Genomic DNA, 23,196 nt, shown 5'->3' on the forward strand with positions numbered 1-23,196 from the left:
GGAGAACATCAGGTTCAAAACAACTCCGTTCCTCAGTGCAGCAAAAGTTCTCAAAATGAAGTGATGAGAATCGATCACGTCCGGTCTTGTACGAACCGGTGCATATATCATATAGACTATCAGGCCGTCCTGTCCTCGACTACATTATTAACCAATATAAACGTGTTGGAGCAGTTCCACATCTTTTATATAATGAACGGGTTCAATCCACTCCTTTTTTCGGAACTCTTCCCATCACTAGCGTGCAGACAGGCTGGATTTCACCATTGCATTCACACACCACACTGGTGCAAACCGTGTCAGGCTGTCAATCATCGTCATCCTGCTCGTCACCAGGCTAATAATCAGCATCCCACCTCCCCTCCCTCTGTCAGCAACGCCACTAATGTGCCAATAATCACCGTTCCACAAACCACCTCAATGAGGTGTACCCGCGTGTACGTGTGTTGATGTGCGTATCTAGTGTGCACGAGATGAGAGAAAGAGAGTACTCGACACTAAGCGCAACACACAAAACACACAGCATCCTCTCAAAGCACTGCCTCCCTTCCCGGAATGCTGGCAGTACATCATAAATCTAGAACTCGGCCATATCCCCCGAAGGCAAGGACAACACCACCATCACCAGCAAACCCCTTTCCGCTTTCCCCTTTTTCCCTGCGGTTATGTGCCGGCATTTCCGTCACCCTCCCCTGTGCTTTCGTCCTTGCGCATACGGAAGATTCGCGGGAAGCAAATAGCAAAACTCGAAGGTCAAAAGCACGAAGGGGAAACGGTGAGAGACAGGGCAGAGCGGCAAGAAAAAATGCAAAAATCAATCCCCAGCACTTGTGTGCCAACTGGTGTGCCATGGCTGGAAAGGCTGCTGGTGCGATTGTCGACCCAGGACGCAAAACTCGTTGCTCTCGTTGTTGCTCTTGAACTTGAACGGGAAACTTTGTCCTCCGGCCAAATACACTTTCTCTCAGTTCGCGAGCAACCAGCCACATACACAAACACACAGCTTGCTAGGATGGTGGTGTTACTGTAATAAAACTTTTCCCACTCTTTGTCCCTCCTCTCGCTTTGTGCCAGCGACATCCAGTGCATCCACCGCGCGCGTGTATGTGTGTGTGAAATTCCTTTGCCACCAAATTTCAATCCCATTCTTGTTTCCAACTTCAAGCTCTAACGCTGTGTAATACGAACTTCTGTGGACTTTCTTCCAATTTCCAAAAAAAGGAAAGAAAGTGCTAGCAACCCCATAACCATAAACTAGGCGGGCCGAGGCACACACATCCACAAAGCGAAAGAACTGCCGGCAGCGGACTTTTGGCTCGTTCCGGCCCGCCAACACCACAGCGGGGTGTCAAAATCGGGCCGGGGAAGTGAAGGGTGTAGCAAAAGAAAAGGAAAAACCGAACTTCCCAAAAACAAAATTGTACCACAATCCCACAAAACCAAGCGAGAATTGCGTCCATTTTTCATCGAGTGCAGTGTGCAGTGCGCGCGGTTGCATTGCTCCTCTCTACACTGTCGATGCTGGGGATGCTACTGCTAGAGCCGGTCGAGCACCAATACAGAATCGAACCAAATCAGGTCAAACGGGCAAACGACCAAAATTCGAAACTCGATTACAATGCTTCCGGGAAAATACAAACGATGAGGGAGGATAGTAGAGTGTGTACAAGGGAAAATCTTGTGGTTGAAAAGAGAACGTTCTAGAGGATGCAGTGTGGTTTCCACATATGTGGGGTGTAGTGTTATTTTCAATGTATTTTTCTATGGTACACGTTTTTTATGATGAAAAATTGATTTCAATGTTGAAAACTATTTAGCAAAAATCTCAAACGAGATTTTGTTACACGTCCGGTCTTGTGCTAGATAACACGCCTAATCATTTGTCCACAGAGCAGTTCCAATGAAGCTGCGTTAAAGTTGCTATTGTTTCAACACGACTCCATGATACAAAATAGATTTTTTGCGATAAAATGATACTACAGTTAGAGTCCTGAAATAAAATATTATTAATTTTAACCAGTAAAAATTAAATTCTCTTTCTCACTACAAACCCCTGCAGCTATGCTTCTGAATCGCTCCACGCCTCGGAAAAAGCATTGCTTGTAATAGAGATGCAGTAGAAAAGAAATTGGGTAAAACCCCTATCCTCCTCCTTTCGATAGCATAGAATGGAAAATGTCGATAATGATTTGTTTAGATAATGTTCTCAATCCTCCCCCCAGCAACAATCGATCGAACCAGACCGCGCTCTGAGCTGGCGCGGACGTTCAGAATCTGTCCGACCGTGTGAATGGTGAATGGTGATCGTCGCAATCATGACAACATTCGAGATTGTGTTAATTTTGCTTCCATTATAGGAGTCAAATTAAATGAAGAGAATAAAAAAACATACACATACACAGACGACAAATCGAGACGCTGCTCGCAAAAGTGCGCCCAGAATCGATTGGCCGCCCCGGCCCCCCGGAGGCTGGACTGGGTTCACGCGCCAGGGATTCGCACACACTCTGCGTTCGGCAAATGACGGTGTCCCTCCCCACCGTGTGCATGACACTACGAAAATAGAACTCCGGTGCGATTAATTTTAAATGAGCCTCGTCGCAAAATCTCGTGCCCCGCACTCGTTGCGACTTCCCGCGGGGCGTGGAGGGGGGTGGGGGACGGGACGTGCGATGGACGTGAGCATAATTCTCGGCAATTTAGCCGATAGCGCGAGCGACCGAGCGCACACGGTTTTGGATGAATGGAGGATGAGTTTTCCCGTCTCCCTGCAGTTCAGCCCTTAAAGAAACTTTTGTGAATTTTTCTTCCCTTCCACTTTTGCTTGCCGGCTTTTTTATGCGGCGGTCCAAAAACTCGCGCAAAACATGGGATTCAATATTCTAATTTCATCCATGAATGTACACACCTCTCCTGCGTTACCTGCCTGGCTGCCTGCCCGCGTCTGAGAAGAGCAAACATCTGGGCTGACTAATAAGCATCGGATTGGCAGGGAGGGAGGTTGGGGATCCTTGTGGGAGAATCCTTTCCGTTTTCGGTCGACTGTAAAAGAGGGCCCCCGGCAGGCAGCGGCGACGGCAGCCAAGATGTCAGACGCAATGAGCGATTTTTATTAGATTTGCGATGTTGTAATCGGTCCCAAAAAAGCGCCCGAGACCCGCTGTTTTCCCATCATCTCTGTTGGTTTACTCTCTCGGGCACCATCGTCTCTTTTGGGCACCTTCTTCCAGCTGATCCAGCAGTGGATCGGCGGCTCCATTTTTACCCTTCCTTTCATAAACAGCTGGCAGCTGGGTTGCCTTTTTTTGTGTTACAAAATTTTCCCAGCATCCGGCACACAACTTTGCAGCCAGCGGTGGTGGGACCCCCTTTTTCGGAAACGGCTGGAAGGGGAGAGCACAACAGAAGGAATAAGTGGAGTGGTTTGGCATCTTCCAAGAGCCAGATTTAAATTGGCTGGCAGTGGAAAATTTGTTATCCATCTATATGGCTCCAAAGGAAGAGTGCAGAAAAAAAGAAACCAAGATCGAAGCATATTAAAAAACCGGCAAGCGGATTTAAGCATGAATGCTCGGTACGGTATGAGCACGCAAAAGCATAAAATCCAAAACACACACAGTTCTTGGCAAAAAGGGATTTCTTTTATCCGTAAGAAAAACCTCAAGATGCACACAGCACCATTGGTCCTCGGGAAGAGGTGGAACAAGTTTGGTCGCCGATAAGCAGCTTCCCATGCTGCGAGAGCCAGATAAGTCGCAGGCAGGAAAAACTGCATGAGCATGCAGCTTACTTTATCGATCTTGCTGTGTGTGTGTTTTGCTCCCAAAGTACACCGGTATGTAGCCTTATCGCCGTTGCTGCCCTCCTGCTGACGGCCTTCCTCTTCACGAACCGATTATTTCGAACACGGTGTGTTTGCAAATCATGTACGTCTCCCTTCGCTAAGTTCCTTCCCCCACACATTGCGCCGGGTTGGGCGATGCTGCGCTTATGCAAATGTACCAGCAACGACGATGTTGTCGTCTGACGAAGGTGAAGAAAATGTCAACAACAACAACAAAATACCACCAAAACAAACCGTCCCAGTTGGAAACGGACGGAGGGGTGAGTGAGTCGGCATCGGAAGGAATCGCAGCGTTTTCGAAATTGATTTGCTAGCACATTAATTTAATTCTTCGCATCCGGCATATAGCGCCGTCCCGCCAAAATGGGGGACATGATAAAGACTCGCAGCTCATTTCTTATCCCGTGGCGGTGGTGGTCATTTGTTTGTTGGAGCGTAAAAAGAAGCTCCAAAACCGGCTGCATGCATTCATAAATTCTATTAATATGTAGATGCAGCTGATTGTGTGTTCGTTTTGGGTTGTTTTTGGGAGGCGACCGACCGGTGGCGATATTAATTTTGTCACACTTGTGAATGGCGATAATAAGCTCAAGAAATGTATGATGATGTGTGCGACGCCTGTGTGTGCGGGGGGGATTACATCCTGATTAGGGTTGGAGATACATCATTCTCAAGGATCCTCTGCCCTGGTTGGTTTATAGGCCCCATGTGGACTAAAAACTGTGATGAAAGCGCGTTTCAAGAAATGTGCGCGACGTTGTGAAAAGCAGCAGTTTGGTATGTGTTTACACGTTTTTCAACATATTTCGATTTCTTCTCTTATATAGCTTTAACAGAAATGTTACCACACACAACATCAAAAATCATGTTTCGTCTGTCGATGTTCCTCAAATTGCCATTCTCACAATACTCCCAGAGAATAATAAGATTTTTATTAATGAAGGACTAGTTGTGTCCCAAATGAGATTTGATCTCACAACTTTTGATGTGACAGGCCGTCAATTTAGTAACAGCTCTATGAGACCTCAACCGCAAGCTGTCCGCAGGATGTTAATAAGAGATTATCTTTTATGATTCATCTACGTTGATCCATTTCAATTCACATTTTTATTCTTCTTTCGGCATTTTGAAACATTTTTGAATCAAATTTAAAAATCCGTAAATCCAATAAACATAAAATCTCCTCCAAAGCCATCTCACTTATGCATCAACCCAACTGCATTGCCATGCACGTATGGAATGCAATCATCGATCGAACAACCTCAAAGTGCATACTGAAGATGTGATTTTGATAACCGCAGCAAACCATCACTTCCTCACCTTCCGTAATGTCCTTTCGCTTTCCCCGCTGTCTAGCAGTTCAGATTTCACTCTCCAAAGCATTATTCAATTATCCAACCAATCCCAGTTACTACATCCTTTCGCTTCTCCCACACGCTATACCCGCTCAAGCACTCTGAAGAAACTTTCTGAGAGGAGAGAACGAAGATGAAGAATAAAAAAAGCGTACCATTCACCAAGTACAGCAGTGACCTACTAACACCGGAGTAACTGGAAGTATGTTTGATTTAATTATAATTAGAATTAGAACCCGCCTCCGCCTCGGTCACCGCAAAACCTCCGGGCGTGTAAACCGCTAGATTGCGGCAGCGCTCCATTAGCAAAATCTGTCCCCAGGGAGTGGGAGAACAGGACGACACGCAACCTGCCAGAACCTGCTGGCTTGTGTTTGTGTGTGTGTGTGTGTGTGTGTTTGTACGTGTACGCTTACGTGCATAATTAAAATTGAATTTGATGCAGCTCGTTCTCCTTCTCTCTGTGCTACTGCTGCTTGTTGCAGATGCTGCAGTTTCTAATGCACACTCTACATTAGCAATGCCGATAGTTTCGCTTTTGTCTTTGCTTTTCCAGACCTTTGCCGAAGGAACCAGAAACCTAATCAAAGGCAAAGCCAGATCGACCGGCAAGTATTACGCAACGGAATGGACGACCGCATGGGCAACAGGTTCGCAGCTTGAAGCGCTTACTCGGTAATTAATCCGTTTTTTTTGCGCAAAAGAAAGTGTTCACCAAGAAAATTCTCTGCTCCACAACAAAGTGCACCACAAATACACACAGCTTGTGGGGCGTTCTGGAGCAGCTCGTGCCTTGTAAGCTCGCGATTTTACATCCTTATTATGCTGGCCGCGTACGCGTGCCGTTTTGCGATCTTCGCGTCATTCGGCCAACTACTGCGCGGCATGGTGGCCGTGTACCTATCGAGAACTTTTCCCACTAGTCCCGAGCCGCACACGGCTTCGGAAACAATTCGAACCCTTGCCTCAATTTACATAATTGAACCCCCGGTCCGGCTCGCGAGCGTCCCGCTTCGTTTGGCTGCCCCGACCGAACATATGCAGTTAGTTGTCGCCATTCGGTGTGCAGTGTGCGGCGCAAGTGCTACACAAATCGCATTCGCCGCCGTTGTCGTCGTCTTCGCTCGCTGCATCACCGACGCGCCGCGTCTCCGCGGTCACTTGTGGACGAGTGATTTATCGCGCAAAGGGGTTCATCCGTGCCCCGCACTACTGCTAACCTGCTTCGTTTTAATTATCCTCCACCCGGTCGGTGGGGGCACGGCATCGAGAGCACGCGGACCCGCGATGGAACCTGGGGACGACGTAATATCGACAAATTGTCCACATTGCCGCCCTCTCATCGTCCCGAACCGGCCCCGACCGAGACGTGATCGTTCGATCGTTGGCTTTCATTGCGCATCACCATCATCATCATCATCATCATCGATTGCAGATTGCAGGCGCCACGACGCCTAACGTAGGAAGGAACGCGCAGAAGCTTCGGCCAACTCCTTGCTGAGCCGTCGTGATTTGAGCTGCGCAGACTGGTTAGTCTGCTCCATAAAGTGCCGCACTTGTCCACACCAGTCTGGGAACATTTGACATTGATGGGCATGTTAAAGTGTCGTTTTGGGAGGCTTGATGAAGAGCCTATAGTGTTTAAAGCACTGTTGTTTGACTTGAGTAAGGTTGAGTTTAATTTTCGACTTATTCGAGCAGTAATACAAACAAACAAGTCTTCGAGCAGTTTATAGCAAACCACCTTACTCATCCACTATCAAAGTCTCATTCACAATATGCCCTATTTGTTTACTGAGTTCAAAATAAGGTTGGTCAAACGTTAACTCTCCAAAAACAAAACCTTCTAGATGAACTTCGTCTGGCCCTGTGTTCGTTGTGCGGTTTGAAAAGCAAAAATCATCTGCCATAACTACTAATAAAGCATTCATACTAAACGTCGGATGATTATGTGCTTCCCGCTCAGCAACACTCAGAACGCGAAACACGCAACCATCACCACCGCCGCCGCCACTGTCTTCCATCATATGTAACAACGAACGGCGCTGTACCCAAACACGCCACCAGCACGACCGCATGCAAACCCGTCAACATCACAGGCAGCAAGAAAGTGATCAATTTTGCTAGTGCAATCTGACCTGACCGACCGAGGGCCTCTCGTAAAGCCTCGCGTAGCGATGGTACGAGCCCCATAAGAGTCTGCCATAAATTCCCCGGCCATTACTCGCGCCCCGTCCGGAGCGTCACTAATAAAGATAAACGGAGGTTCACCGCACAGGTATTTCCTCTAGTTTCGGTTCCACACCTACTTGAGATGATCCGACCCATCACGCCAGTAGGGCATACACCGTGTGTGCTGACCGTGTAAAATTGATTAACAACCAATACCAATTATCGGCCTATCAGCTCAGTTCATAATAAACATTCCGGTGCTGCCTGCTCTTTCGCTGTGCGGCTTTGTGCCGATAATCTCGATCAAACCTCCAATAAAGTTGAGTTTCCTTCGAAGGCTATTAAAAACAAAATCTGAAACTCCGAGAGTCCGAGATTGTGGTTTTATTTTTTAACGGCCTGTCGGTCGCAAATTTGCAAAATTGATAGCATGGAATTTTGGCGACGAAAAGTGGACTTGATAGCAAAAAAAAATAACACACAAATTCCCAACCCACGCCACGGTGATACAGGGAAGGAAAAGCAGTTAAACTAGTTCCAAACCACAACGATTGAGCCGCGTCTTTTTGGTTTTGCCTTCCCAATAATCGTTTCAACTTTATTGACATTGCACAACTGCTCGAATCGAGTTCGGGACTAAAAACTGACGCGTTTAATCGATCCGACCACTCAACCTGGGGATGTGCTCGATTTGATAAGAAGCAAAGATGAGTTCTTCCACACTCATGCATTCCACAGTGACTGTAAATCAGGATAAGTGGAATTAGTTTCACTTTCCAGTGGAAAAGCTTCCCATCCCGAAAATAAGATTGTTGTCGTTTTGACGCAACTCGCAACACTCCCGCACCATTTTACAGCAACGCAAGCAACAGAAAAGCCGATTGATTGTAAATGTCTTCATTATGATCCTCGCGCTTAATGGTCGTGTGTCCACACAAGGTCTCGCCGCAGGTTTCTGTTGGTCGTTCGTCGCTTGCGATCAACGTCGTCGTCGTCGTCGTCATTGCATCGACACGTCACGTGAGCAGCCACGATAAGAAACGGGACCAGTTTCGGAGGCCAGTCTCTCGCAAGCTCCAACTCCACTCCACACCACGTCACTTCTTCTCAACCGTAGATGTAGTACAGTCACACCGACACGCACTCACTTTGCCGGATGTTGTCGGAAGGCAACGCCACAACAGGTGAGTCTCACGATCGCATCGGAGGCCGGGCGCTCACGACAACAACAACAACAACAACGCTCCAACGAACGTGGAGCCACACGCACCGATCAGCAAACAATGCAAAAACTTGATGCTTATCTACCCTCGATCATCACGCGAACTTATTACGCACGCACACTATGCTTCATCGATGCCATGGAGGAGAGTTCGGGTGAACCTAATTAAACATGACTGAACATGATATAGCATTGTGCGTTCGACGTGTGGCTCTGTATGCGTGTGGTTAGAGAAGCAGAATAGCAGCTCAGACTCATTTTCAAATATCAGCTTCCTTCCACAGTTTTTTTCCCGTGGTGCGCCATAATTGGACGACACTTTGCAGTGTGACCTCTGCGTCTGCTGTTTGTTAAGTTTTGCAACCTGCAGAGATTTTAAGAAACTTCCCCACACATAAATGCAGCCCCGGCTGCAAGCTTTGACGCACGAGCAGAGATTCCCAATTCGCAATGCACGAAACGGCAAGCGAATGGATCGGAATGGATTATGATGGTAGAGAGACATGGCCTACAACAGGCCGGGGCTACGCAAGCAGCTCGAGATGAATATGGAAGACTACTACCATAAAAATCGACCATTAGCTAAACAGGTTTACGTTTTTTTTATTTCGTTTCTGCCCTCCCGCTTCGACGTTGACACTGATAAAAGCGCACTACCACCACCTGCTGTCGGTGACCGCGTGTTGCGTCCGACGCCATTTTTTAATGCGTTTGTTTTAATGGTGGAACTTTTGTTGCTGTTGTGATTCTGCTGTTTTGCACCTTTCGATGAGGCTCTTGCTGCGGGCTAAGAGTCTCTCTGTGGAGATGCAACAACGTGTCCCCTGAGGTGACGTGGATGGGTTCCTCATCACTTGCTGCGCGCAACGTTGACAGCAGGATGTTAACAGCTACGCCAGCCGGCGCAAGACATGTGCGAATTCCTCACTCACCCTCACCCTAAAGGAAATAAAGCAAGGTCCCGTGTGTTTATGGTGCGTGCTTTTAACACACCCCCGAGAGGATCAAGTTCGCTAGCTCTTAGACCTTGGATCTATGATCCCGATGATCCTCTCTTGTGCCTTCGCACTGTCCAAGTGAAAAGAGAAAGAACGCAAAACGCACCCACTTCCCGGAGTGCTATCCGTACAATGTTCCATTCCTTCTCATTTACACTGATTTATGCGGAGGGCTGTGTGAGCATCAAGCGGTGCCGAAAATTTGCAAATGATTGATTACCCGATCCTTTTTGCAAAGACGCACAAGACCACCCGCCGTACCTGTCAAGAAGCTTGTCACGGCGTTGACTGCTTTAGTGCTTTATGAGGGTTTGCGTCTTAGCAATCGTATTGCTACTTCGCATTGATTAAACTTCTGCAAAGAACTCTGTATTCGAAGGTCACAGCACACTGCTTACCTCGGCCCGGACTGATGCATCTCATCGATAATGATGATCATTTGGACAGGAACTCCTCCTCTAGACAATAACGTATCACACTCATCTGTCTCTTCTTGCTGTCTTGTGTCGAGCAATTCATAGAACGATAAAAAAAGACACGATCTTCTCCCCTCCCCGTCGTATAACCAGCTGATATGACAGATCCAGCAAAACATGAGTTTTTCATCGCCCCTGCCACAAATAACCCGCGACCACAACGCGAATGAAACGCAAACAACTGAACAACGCTAATTTTAAAAATATAATCACACCCTTTCAGCTTAATGATGATGACTAAAGATTGCTAATAGGCGAACGTTCATCTGGTTTTTCACCACCCAAGTCGATGGCGGTGGCGGCGTGTTGTCAAACGCGGCCGAGAAGGAAAACACAACTCCCACTCGGCCAGGAGAACCAGTGGGGAGGGGGAGGCGGTCGACCAATTGAATACCGAATTCCATCGCGTTCACCAATTAATTTGCTATACACTTTTTTGCTCGCTCGTTTTGTGGGTGACATTTGTGTTTTCGCGATGTTTTGCCTGCTTTCTTATTACGTACTATTCCATGTAGGAATGTTATTTTCATTTGCATCGATACAGACACACACACACACATAGATACACTCACAGGCGCTTTCATGGTGAGATTTCAACTTTATGAAGAAGCAAAAAAATGGATATAAAACCGGTACCGGCAGCCAATTTGGATCCACTTTGGTCGAAACGTCCTTGCCCCGATGCGAAGAATGCCATCGAAACGGCAACCCCCGACGTCTCTTACCGTTCGCCTTCGTTGGCGTTGCTATTTTTGGGTCGAATTTTCCATTCTTTCCCCCTGCTCCCTCATCTCACCATCCCACCACCTCCACGTGGCCGTACATGCTCCCTCCACGCACACAAACACACCATTCCTTCAAGTTCCATTTTTATCCCTTCCCAGCCCAGCCTCTGCACCGTTTGATAGAAAGGCCTTTCCTGCGCCTGTCAAAACAACACTGTCACGGTGATTTGTTGGTGAAAAAAGGCGCGATCAAGACGCACAATCATTTCGCAAAAAGAAAGGAAACTATCCGACGCCGGGCCAGGGAGCGTTGGAACAATTTATGGTATAAAAAGCGAGATGAATCCACGACAACAACAACAACAACATACCGCTCACAAGCCGTGGAATGTCTGGAATTTGTGCACGAAAAACACGACGCACACGTTGCCCTGGTCGGTGGCGCCTGTCGAATGTCGCGAGGAATTCGCGACATCAACAACGACATCACTCAGCTAAGTAATGCACACTTGGAGTTGCTATCGTCCGAGGTCTTGTGCCGTGTGCCAGATCGTAAAGATTCTTGATAGACGATCGGCGACCATATCCTTACGCGCTCGATGACGATGGAATGAAAAACGCCAACTCATCGGCACGAGAATACACATCCCGGGGGATAAACTATATTTGTGTTGCCTTTTTTGTGTTGCATGGATTTCTTGGACTTTTTTCCCGTTTTACGGCCATGTGTACCTTCCAGCGAACAATTTCGTTCATCTGAACATCGGTAAAGAAACAGGTATTGACCGGCGCGTGTGTGTGTAATGGAAGGCCACAATTTACGACCCGTAAGGTCCCGGTGGAAGAGTCAGTACCCCCGGACACGGGTAGCTCCAACCGGAACTCGGAGCTGGTGCTCGCTACAAAGTTTCGTCCAGAAATTCACGGTCAAATCGGTGCACAGAGTGTAGGTAAAGGTGGCCGTGAAACACGAATCGTAGCCACGATTGTGGATATAGCTTCGATCGATTTTTACGATCACTCGGTCCATTAGAGAGGGGGGACATATGACTTATGGATGTTTTAGGTCTTGTCCAAAACACGTGGATCCTCTTCTACCGTCCGATAGGTCAGGTGATTCCCGTGTGCACCTACAAGGCGGAATGTAGTGGATAGCTTTGTGTGTGTGTTGAAATATATTTTATATTTTATATCTTTTTTCGACCAGATTTATCACAAAAAAGCCATGTAGCTATGTAGCAAAATGGTGAAACACGTAGGTCATAAACATGTTTTCAAAATATTGTATCCCACATGCTCATGGTGGTCCCCACGGAGCATAAAACTGAAAAGGTCCGCGCACCATTAATTCTTTGCAACAATACGGCCCTCTAATGACTCACGCTCTTTCTGGTGAAGATAAGCCGGCATTTAACAGTGAAGAAGACAATCAAAACATTCAAACGATTCCGAAAAAACGTGGATCCATTTTTAGCACACCGTTTAGGACCAACAAACTCCCAACACACCCTGGATATGAGACCGATGAAACAAATGACGGGGTGGAAAGATTCCGAAACCCCGGTTGTTTGTACCACCCGGAGGACACACAGCTGATCTGATACAATAACAATCTCCCAAATATCTCGTCGCTCTTCTTGGCACAGACCGAACGGAAGCGGATACGCCTACTCAGCGCAGAGTTTAACCCGACCGGATGGCGGGTGGTTCGATTTTCACAGCGCGTCCCGGTGTTGTTCCGGACAGCAGGTACGCGTTACATTAACAGCAATCGGTGCGCGGACAAGACATTCCTTACCGATTACAACGCTTTTGTTTTACCGCTGCGCTATATTCTGCAACTCAGGAAGAGTGGGTGGATTTTTGTTATTGGGGAGATATTTACACCTCACGCTTTCGCAGTGGGAAGTTCGATGGATGCCATGTTTGAACGTTCGAAGACGATTTCAACTGAGATCTGAAGGATAGAAGGAATGTTTGGCATAGTTATGCCAGGTCGAAAGGACAGTTATTGCATAGAGCTATATCACAGCTCAAAGAAAAACTCTGATGATCGATAACACAAATCAATGGAGTTGGACGGATGCAGAAATCCCACACGAAAGTCATAGATCTTAATTATTTGATGGCATACAAACAATTTCTGGAACACCATACGCACTAAGTTAGAGCTCTGTCGGTGCACAATGCACAATATCTTTAGCTGTGGATGCAACAACACTTGAGCAGCACGGCCCAGATGCACACAAAACAGGCGGCAACTAACCAAAAACAAAACCCGTATTAACGCATTACGGGTGATATGGCCCGATACGGTACGGGCCGTTATGCAGCCTGCGCCCATTCGAGCCCATTCGGCTTTATCTCGAGTGAGTCGTTGTCCCGCCGCGTTCTTTTTTTTGAAGGGTGCCGGCGTATGTGTGCGTGGTCGCTGCATGGCCATTTGGTTTTTTTTCGGTAGACGTGTACTACCCTCGAGCAAACACCATACGACCTAGCAGGCCCCCGCCTTTGATGAGAATTGTTTGAAGAATGATCCAAAAAAAAGCCCAATACATCCACAAGAAAGCGCAAGTACTTCTTCTTCGTTCATCGTAAAGACCTTTCAGAAAATAGAAGTCGCTTTCGTTACTTTCCCCCCAACATTTCAGAGGGAGGGTGGGTGTTTTATAGGCCAATGGCCGAATTATCAGCCAATCGTATCCAATACCCACCACACTTGCACGTGTCATTGGGAAGCGTAATAAGGTTATCTGACTAATGTGTTCACGCCGTCCAGGCGCAATGACTCCCTCTCTCTCCGGGGCCAACCGACGGCTCCGAGACCGAAGGAGAGGTTTCTGTCACTCGAGAGCAACCTGGCCTTTATGGTCCATCGCTAGCGGTGCGGCCGGCTCAATCCCCTCTATCCAGCGCAATGGACGGGATTGCCGATGTTTAACAACTTACTGTCACCGACATCGACGTCAGCGGCGTGGCTGTTTGTCAAATTTCACAACACGCTGCCACACAGCAGGCAGGCAGCAGGAAATGGGCCATACCTCACGCATGGTAACCGTGAGCAAACGTGTAACGCATCACGGGATTTTGTCATGCCGCCTGCGTAGTGGAGGCGACTACAGGAACTTATCACACTAGGTCTCAAATCGTGAATTTCTGCTTTCCCAAGGTATGGGTGGATTGTCTCTTGGGCCCTTTCTTTCCACTTTCGTTACAATCAGCCCCGTCTATAAAGTTGAGTATAATACTCCAACACATTCACTTTAGCTCACGATTACCGTAAGAGGAGTATTCCAAAGACCATCCAAACAAACCCTGAAGCTGTGTGTTGATATTAAAACTAACATAAACAACAACAGAAACGCCACAAATTGAATTAGCTATTAGCGGTAGCAGCAGCAGCAGGGCGGCAAATGTGAGAGGTGAGTGATAATTTTTGCGGCATTTCGCGACACGCTGATGGTTTGTCCGTTTGCGTCGCCTTCTGCGTCTACGCCAGCGGCTATCCTCGCAGCATTCGCCTTCCCCTTTCGGTAATTACCCATTCCCGTGTGTACGGTGCGCTAGATTAACCTTGCAAAAATTAATCGCTCAGGGACGACCGATCGGTGAAGGGGTGCCCACACAGTGCGCTGCTTCTGATTTGGTAATCCACGGGAAAGATCGCACGGCGATCATTACTTATCTGCGCTGAGCGTGGCAACACACACACCTGTGAAGTTGTGGGAACACATTTTTCAAAAAAATATATAACGGAACGGATAGAAGAAGCTCATGGTACGAACAGAGTTCCTTCGGCACCGCTTCCAGCAAGAACAAACATCAATTCCTACCCCGTATGTTAACCCACTTTTTCAAGTCCTTACTCCGGACATCCCGTTCTGATAAGACCAACAAAATGAGACCCTTTTTTCATGCGAGATCTTTCCCTTAAAACAACACCTTCGATCAGGTGGACCTAAATCTACAAACCGCGTTCGCGTCACGCCCTGCCCTTAACGCTGTCGTCTCGCGATCGCATTCCGACCAGTTCCATTTCGCCCACCCGGACGACCTGAACAAATATCCTTGCCCGCGCGTGATGTGTTGCATCTTAATCTACCGACGCCGTCCGTCCCATTTATTGTGTTCGGAAAGCACAAAATTGGACCACGAGCAAACAGACCTGTGAAGAGGATGGATGTACCCCTCTTTGAGCGCAGATAAACCTGGTGTAGATTGAGTCCTGGAATGATATTGGGCAATGCGCACTGTTTGCTTGTAGGTGGCAGGATCCGGACGGCGCTATCGTGTTCCTTTCCTAGTCCCCGCCTTGACGCCACGCTAATGGATCGGAGTCGGAGTAACAGTTAGTATGCAACCAGCGGGAATCGTCCGTCGGTAGATTCAGAGCAAACTTCCCAGGTAAAAGAAAGCGATCTTCAGGAATCCTTTTTTTCCTCAAAGATTCTTTTTTTTATGATGCTGCTGTGATTTCAACCAAACATCGTGTGTGTGTTTTTTCCGTCGTTTGAAGATAAGCAAAAAAATATCAAACAAAACGAGCCGGATTCTTTTACCAGAGGAAAGGAGGACTAAAACGGGCACAAGGGTAGAGGTAGAAATTCTTCAAGCATTTTTTGTTGTGTCTCGTAGTTGTTTGATTCTTCAACAATTTTGCAGCCATACCAAGCAGAAAGTCACGCCGCAGGTGTTAAAGGAATGTGTCGATAATTTTCCGGTCCATTGATGAAGAAGAGCTGCGGCCGTACTTGACGCAACACGCTCATGTAGAGGGAGGGGAGGGCGTGTAAGCATTGATGTAGTACTCTCGAGACACCGGCCAAGAGAGCTGTGTGTGTGGGAGCTGCCTTTTCACATCCGGTTCGGGAGGGGAGGCCGGTGATGATGACAAAACCATTCACAACCGTTCAAGAGATTTGCTAAACCGTACGAAACGCCGTGAAGCAGCAAACAAAAACAAACCCTGTGACTGAAGAAGTGCGCTACTTCGGCAGGCAAAGCCTAAGGGGTCTAAGCCGACCAGAGCACAATTGCGGGGACCACGCGCGAAACAACACAAGTGTGCGGAGAAGTTGGATCAAGTGCCGGTGGAAGCACGCGAACTACCCGGGCGAGTCGCGTGACAACAAACCCCAGGGGGGAGATGACGAAAACGTGAAGTCGGCTCGATCATCAATCGATCGATCATCATTATTTTTGGGAAGATTTTGGAGCGTTGGGTTTTCCCCTCCAATACAGGACGGATTTTTACGCTTTGACTGGAACAATATTTCAACCACTCGCATTAATCAGCACTCCCTACCCATTGCGTGTGTTTGTGTACAGAGCATATAAATCAAGATCGAGTACTTTGATCGAACAGGTTTCTCGTACTCATCTCCTTGGAACGCTCCAGACGCAACACCCAATGCCCGACAATGCTGATTGATGAAAGTGTTCCAATTCCAGCCAAAGACACACCACGATCTCCTTCAACCTCAACCTTCACCATTGACGTGCGATCTATTAAAACGCACCCCCCAGCAAACAAAAAGTAAGGCCATAAGGTTCTTCCCTTTCTGTTAAAACATGCGTCACCATTAGGTGGAATTGCGCACCGATTAAAATATTACAAGCCGATGCGAAGTTTGATTGCGGCAACTGAACAAACGCTGACTTTGGAATGCTCCTCTTGGGAAAGGATATACGTCGTGTAATAAAACTGTGTATAGTTTGTGGATGTGGATGTGGTCGCATCTGTTCCGCGGCAGCCAACTCAAGAATGCCCATGTCCACCTAGCACGCAGGAGCGCGGGTGTGGGCGCAATAAATATTATGAATACATCCATCTTCCCAAAGCTATCTGCTACTTATCTAGTGTCTGTTTTGTGTGTGATTAATTTGAGCAGCTCACAAACGGTAATGACGAAAGTATGCCAGGAATGTAACTGCCGCTGTTTTGCGTGGAAAATGGTCACAACAATTTCACAACCCGTCGGCCTCGGCGGCGGCAGCGGCGGTAGCGGCGGTAACGAAAGCAAAACGGCAAAACTCCCACGCGCCATCCCCAAATACTTCCGGCGCTCGTCAAAATCCCACGAGCACGTGTCGGAAGCACATCAAAGTCAAACCGATTTGTTGTTGCACACTGTTCCCTCCTCCCAGATAACGCCCAGGAGCCGGTGGTCGTGTGGTGATCGTAAATTTGCACTACGCATCGAACGCCACACAGAGCAACAAACCAAACACGAACCGAAGAAAGAGAAAAAAACACGAATCTGGTCCAGATCTGCTCGATCATATCTTGCGGAAATAGCGAACCGCACGAAAAAATAACAACAACTTCATAAATAAAACATTGTTGCTATTTCTGAGCGCAACCCCGCGCACTCCGTTCGTCGGGTCGTCGTCTTCAGTATGTTCGGGTCAATGTGAGGACTATTTTTGGCGTGTTCCAAAAATTGCTCAACATGCTCCTCTCCTCCCAACGCAGGCATCTGACCGTCCGAATAATCGAATCGTCACTATTAATAGGTTCCCTTACCACCCTCGTCGGGAAGTTGCAAATATCAATGGGGATTTAATTTTAGCACAACCCTACCAAAGATTAGCCCCACGGGGTGGGTAGGAACCTTCTCCTCAACCCGCGGGCGGAGGGCAAGGGAGATTTGTTTGTTTATGTTTTGGCCGTTCTTAATGTTTTCGCCAACAGCCGTGCAGCTGGTGGGGACTTCGGGAGAAGTTACCGACGGCAGGAGTGTGCTCCGCCCAATTCCGGCGAGAGTATTTTGGACCTTCTCCCAACCCAACCCTCACCACCAAAACCTGTCGGCCAGCTGGTCGACGGGATATCTGGAAAAAGGCCCCCGGGAGCCGATTTATGGAGTGAATCGATTGACAGACCGACCCCGACACTCCCGCCAGGTTTCGGTAAATCATCGTGCTGCGTGTATCAGCACTCGGTGGCCGTTTTTTGCCCGCATCCGGCGTGTATGCTGGTAGCACCGATAAACATGCTAAATCTTCCGTCAAGTAGCTGACCGGCTCCATTCGCCATTCAGGGCCGGTGGTGGTCAGCAGTGCGAGGGCACAGGCACGCACATTTCTGAGCATTTTGCGTGCTTTATGTACGGCACACGCTCCGTGTTCTGTGCGCCCTCCCCTGTTTACATTGCAATCCGTTGAATCATCACGATTTGAATGGGATTTTGAGGGAATAGGGGGTGTAGAGAACATTGTGCGTGTTTAAAGATTCCCCAAAAAAAGCAACATCCGCGTGCCTCTCTAAGTAGGCGAGTCATGATGACAGACGGAGCTACAGTTTTGACGGCTGCCTGTCATCGGGTTGGAAGTTGAGTGCGATTTATGAGAATTTCAGAACATTCAGATTTCGGCACGGTTGTTACACTACAGCTGGGCTTTTCCTACAAACCCTAAATATCGACCATGACTTCATGCCGTGTCGTGCCACAAAAGAGTACAGCCGCACAGATCTACTACGACGAAAGACGAGCAGAGAGAGAGAGAGCTAATTGACGGAGCACTTGACTCATCGCCGCAAGGTACGAGTGTACTTCTGGCCGCTTGGCAGCCAAAAATGCCACTCGATGTCACTTGACTGCCGGCCCGAACACGATCAGATAATTGCTTATCGAAACCCAACAAACGTGAGCATGCCGAAAAGTACCCGAACCGGGCCTCAAACTATCCAAGACATCTCACACTTCTTTCCGATGCCGATTTCCCGCACAATGACTTGTCACTTTTCTTCCTTTTTTTTGGCAAAACTGACCAACTTCAGGGGAAGTACCTGTTCCGGAGACTACTGGCACAGGGAAGCCTCAGAGTATACTTCCTAGAGCTCGCGGTGATTCGGGGCGAAGTGTTGTTGCTTAGGAGCAGCAAAAAAATCGGACAACACATTAGAGTTGGTCACTCTGAAGGTTCTCCTCTGACGTAGTTTTACCCCGTGATTCTGATAAGATCATCGAACATTATGACTAACACAGCACAGAGGTAGCCAGTGTGCGTTGGTGTACGTGTGTACATCTGGTTTCTGTACTGTGCCCGAAAATCGCTCTGACAACAGTAGCACTTCTGGATTTTGTCTACGCCCTGCATCCGAAACAATGTGCCTTTCTGCTGCGACTTCTGTACGTTATGCACGACTTTCTCTCTCGAAAAAATCGGCTTACTACCAGTGTCAGCAAGCCAATGTTTAGAACCGAGACAAGATCTCAAGATCGAGATCCAAGGGAAGAGAGATGGGAGAGAGTAAAAAAAAAGCAAGCGTAAAAACATTCGTAATTACCCGTACCGAAAGTAAACATCCTGTGTGGCTGCCCTAACCAGCGTTCCATAATTCATGTGTCTCTACCGAAAAATATGCACCGCACAACTGCAACGGCAACTGCATCAACAGCATGTCGGCACATTGCACAGAACGCCGCATCAGACCCGACCCAGCAGTGTGGCCGAACTCCAGCTGCGGTACACAACTCCACGGGGATGGACGGGCAGATTAAGCGTACTTACCGACGGATTACCAACGACGATGATGATGACTACGACGCCGAAGCCGTCGCCGCCGCCGCCTGGACGTCCAGACGGAGACGGAGAGTCATGGGTACCCCCGAAACGGTTGGTTGTTGCCGGCGCACACATTGAAATGCTCCGCATCATTGGCCATACCTTCGATGAACTTTGTAACGTCGATCTTTATCTTCTTCCGATCCTCTAAACTAGCCTTGGTACAGCATGTTGTGTCGATCGTTCCTGGCGCAGTAGTGCCCTATGGCTGGACATTGCAAACACATGCAACCTCCACGCGTAACGCTCTGGAAACAATTTGTCATGCCCTTGATCCTTTTGCCAACAGGGTGTGCCCTCTGGTGTGCATGTATTATTCTTGTGCATGTTTTCTCGGGCTTTAGGGTAATGTTTGCTGTCGATTGTAACAAAAAAACCCATCACACTCTCTATTTCTCCATAGCCCATTGCAACAAAAGTACGAAAACGAACCGGATGGAATGTTTCCAACCATTTTCTCTCTTTCTTTTTCTGCCTTGTTTTTGTGTTCAGCTTTCTGTTTTAAGGACACTATTCTTGTGCGTTTGTGTTTTTAAAGGGACACTTCTGTAGCATGTTTCTTCTGTTGTCCTCAAGGTAATTAGGGAGGTGTACAATAAATGCCATAAACATAGGTACGTACGTCAGTCAAAACAACAGATCCATAAAGCGAAGGTGTTTGGGTGTTTCTCCTTCCCGTTCAAAAGCGTCCTAAAAAAGCGTTCGTGTTATTTTTGTGGTTTTGGGTTCGTAATCAACTGCAATTCACCAAAAAAAAGCCAAACATTGCATCTAAAAATAGCATGTTATCGGGAAAAGTATACCTTTTTCCCATTTTTCTTATCGGTAGTGCGGACAGTCTTTGCAGTACTCCTTGGCGTGATGCACGATTGACTCGTCAAGCAACCTGACAGTGTAGACAGCTTTATCCATCATCAACAATCATGTTGCCTGCGGTATTATGAGTACTCCCACCCGAAAACGCTATCAATAGTCAATCTTCACCCCAACTGAGCTGGTTGGGCTATTGCGGAAATACGCCCCGACACTAATTAATAGGCAATTGTTGTAAATCACAAAAAACTGAAAAATATCGCCCCAATCCCAGATACGGAAGGTCTGGTGTAAATCGAGACCTCCCGTTGTGAGATGGTGGCAGATAACCTCAGGCGTTTTTTTTTTGGGGAATTCCCCGTCTACAAGTACTAAGGCAGGCCTTTCTACACCAGCGCACAATGTACGGTGTGACGGTGACGAAATATCTCGCCTGCTAGCGACAAATTGACCGTACTAATCGCAAAGCAATCGCCGCAAGTCATCTGACGGATCTGGCTTTCGGGGGTAGGTCCTCTTTGACAGACCACCAGCTCCACCGAAAAGAGCTTAAGCCTTAAGGTGGTACCGTGTTTCGCAATGCTTCCCGAACAAGGGAAATCCCCACGTGACTAAAAATCCCCCAAAAACCCCGGGGAGAAGGGTGAAGAAACAAAAAGCAACCCAAGAAGACGGCTGTTAAAAGGAAATCTGCAAACAAGATCAAACTCACCGGCGGCGGACACTGACGATCGTTGCCTTTTTTTTGCTGGGACGTCACGTTCGGTGGAGAAGTACCGCAACCGCGTGTTGCGATCACTTTAGACCGCAAGTTTGCGGATGCAATTGGATGAATCAGCGATTTTGCTTCCCCTTCCCCCTGGGGCGCAGTTTCGAATGCGCGAATCAACTTCGGCTGTTTGCGGGAGTTTCTCGTCACGTTTTTGGAGCGAATTTTAAAAGGCTCTGAGGAGATGTTTAGAAGAGGTGTCCCGAACGCGCAAAAGAAACCCTCGAGGCGATGGTACCTTCTGATGGAGTCATCATCAATGCCCAATCTGCTCAACCTAATTAGCAGTCGATGCCTATCGCCGGCCGATTCTTCTTCGCGAAACGAAAAACTCTCCAAAATCAGTAGCACAATTACGTGAATCGTGTGATAAATAGCCGATGCGGTGTTTGTGTGTGTGTGGAAAAGGTAATTCGTACGTTCCCCTTCATCCGGGGGTGCATACGAACCCCGGGCGAGCACCAAAAGGCGCTTGATTATAATCTTTACTGCTACCGTGCCCCACACCACAGAAGATAAGAGGCACGCCAAAACCCCCGCGGGGGAACATTTCAACGAAGCAGTTCGTGCAAAACAAACGGTTGTAAAAGTGTGCCCAATGTTCACACGATAAAGATTTACGGCGCCTGTTTTTCTGTGTTGCAGGTTCGGGGAATCAAAGCCAAGCTAAAGATGTTCCTCTTTCGATAGGAAGATCTCTCACCAAAAACAAAAAGCTCATTACTATAGTTGATTTCCATTTGTACGCTTCAACGGCAAAAATCTTGGAAGGCACAAACTCTTTTCAATCTACCCTTTTTTTACGGGAACAGAATGAACAATGTAATACGAACGGTATCATCTGCACTCTCAATCAAAACTACTTCAATGCTACGCATTCTCCAGCGTGCCACTGTTGTTCTCCAAAAAAGGATCTCAGTACATCATTAAATTCCACCAAATAACTACCACCGCCGTCGTGATCGCGGTTTGCTTTGCGAATTTCTTCCGTCATCCTTGCACTTACGCGCATCGATCCTCACCGAGGTAAGTGCAAGTGCAACTGATCGAAACGACGATCGAAGCTGTTGGATAACTCGTTTTCCCTGCTCAGAGAGCTCACCACGCGCGTACACTCCACGCCATGCTTGTTGCAGCTAATAATTTCTTTCCGATCCTTACGCTGTGCGGGCTACACGCTCATTGCCACCGAACCGCTAATTACTGTTGACGTTGTTGTGTCGGCAACGGGCAGATTCTTCTGTCATTGTACCGTCTTGCCTTACCTCCCAAGAGGAGGGTCGTCATCGAAGTAATGTATGCATCTCCACCACACACACACACACACTCACACGATGTAATAAGTGTCGCATGGTCGAGGCATTGCCGCATTGCTAAACCGAACCTCGGCTATTCGCACTGTGCAAACACAGCGCGCGAGCATTGGCGCACATCCGCTTGGATGGGTCTTTTCGGCAAAGAGTTGCAACATACACACGACCACTACATTGTCCAAGGCTTTGCCGGGCAGGTGACTGATGAAGATGAGCTTTCTTTTTCCACCGATGACCTCTCGCTGGGACCGATCGTGTATCTATGTGTGCATATGCATAGTCAGGTTTTGCATATGCGATGCGTGTGTACTCATGCGTACGGGTGAAGTAAGCCGATTAGCAAAATCCGGTGCCCACCGTCGGTTGGTTCAAGCTACCGCGCATGGCAATGTGTCGTTTGTGTGTGGTCTTCTGGGAGTTACGGGAGAGCTCGTCAAACCGTCGTCCGAACAAACAAATAGCGAAGATGGTGTCATACCGTGGTATGATGATGACATCTAGCGTAACGCTTTACTGCGACGCTTGTGAGGCTGCGTTGGAGAGGCTCTACTCCAGAGGACCCGGTAGCCATCGATGCGGACATTGTCCTGTGTAAGGGACTTTACTCATGTCTTGCTTAAGAGCATGTAAACAATCGCATGATCCTTAGCTCATGACGAGGAATTGTGGTTTTAAGGCGACTTTGCAGGCTTGTCACATTCCACAATTGTTCCTGGAACATCTCCTACAATCTTTTAGCATTAATATCACTTCAATTACTGGTATTGAAGCCTACAACCAACAAAGATTATCCGAAGGATTGAAGTTTTGCCCGGAACCTCCCTCCTCGACAATAACCTGAACGAATGCTCTAAAATAGCTCCAAACCAATCAAATTCCAGCCAGCATGAACTATGCCCTGACGCAAGGAATTAGGCTACCAAATGAAGTTAATCTGT

At 47.8% G+C, this 23,196-nt stretch overlaps 1 protein-coding gene across 3 annotated transcripts in view; it reads left to right on the plus strand.

Moving 5' to 3' along the window:
* Positions 1-23,196, plus strand: part of LOC1280598 (uncharacterized) — a 34,879-nt gene that overhangs the window by 3,393 nt on the left and 8,290 nt on the right. The gene's annotated exons all lie outside the window — the stretch shown is intronic.

The sequence above is a fragment of the Anopheles gambiae genome, chromosome 3, assembly GCF_943734735.2.
Source record: "Anopheles gambiae chromosome 3, idAnoGambNW_F1_1, whole genome shotgun sequence".
NCBI lineage: Eukaryota > Metazoa > Arthropoda > Insecta > Diptera > Culicidae > Anopheles > Anopheles gambiae.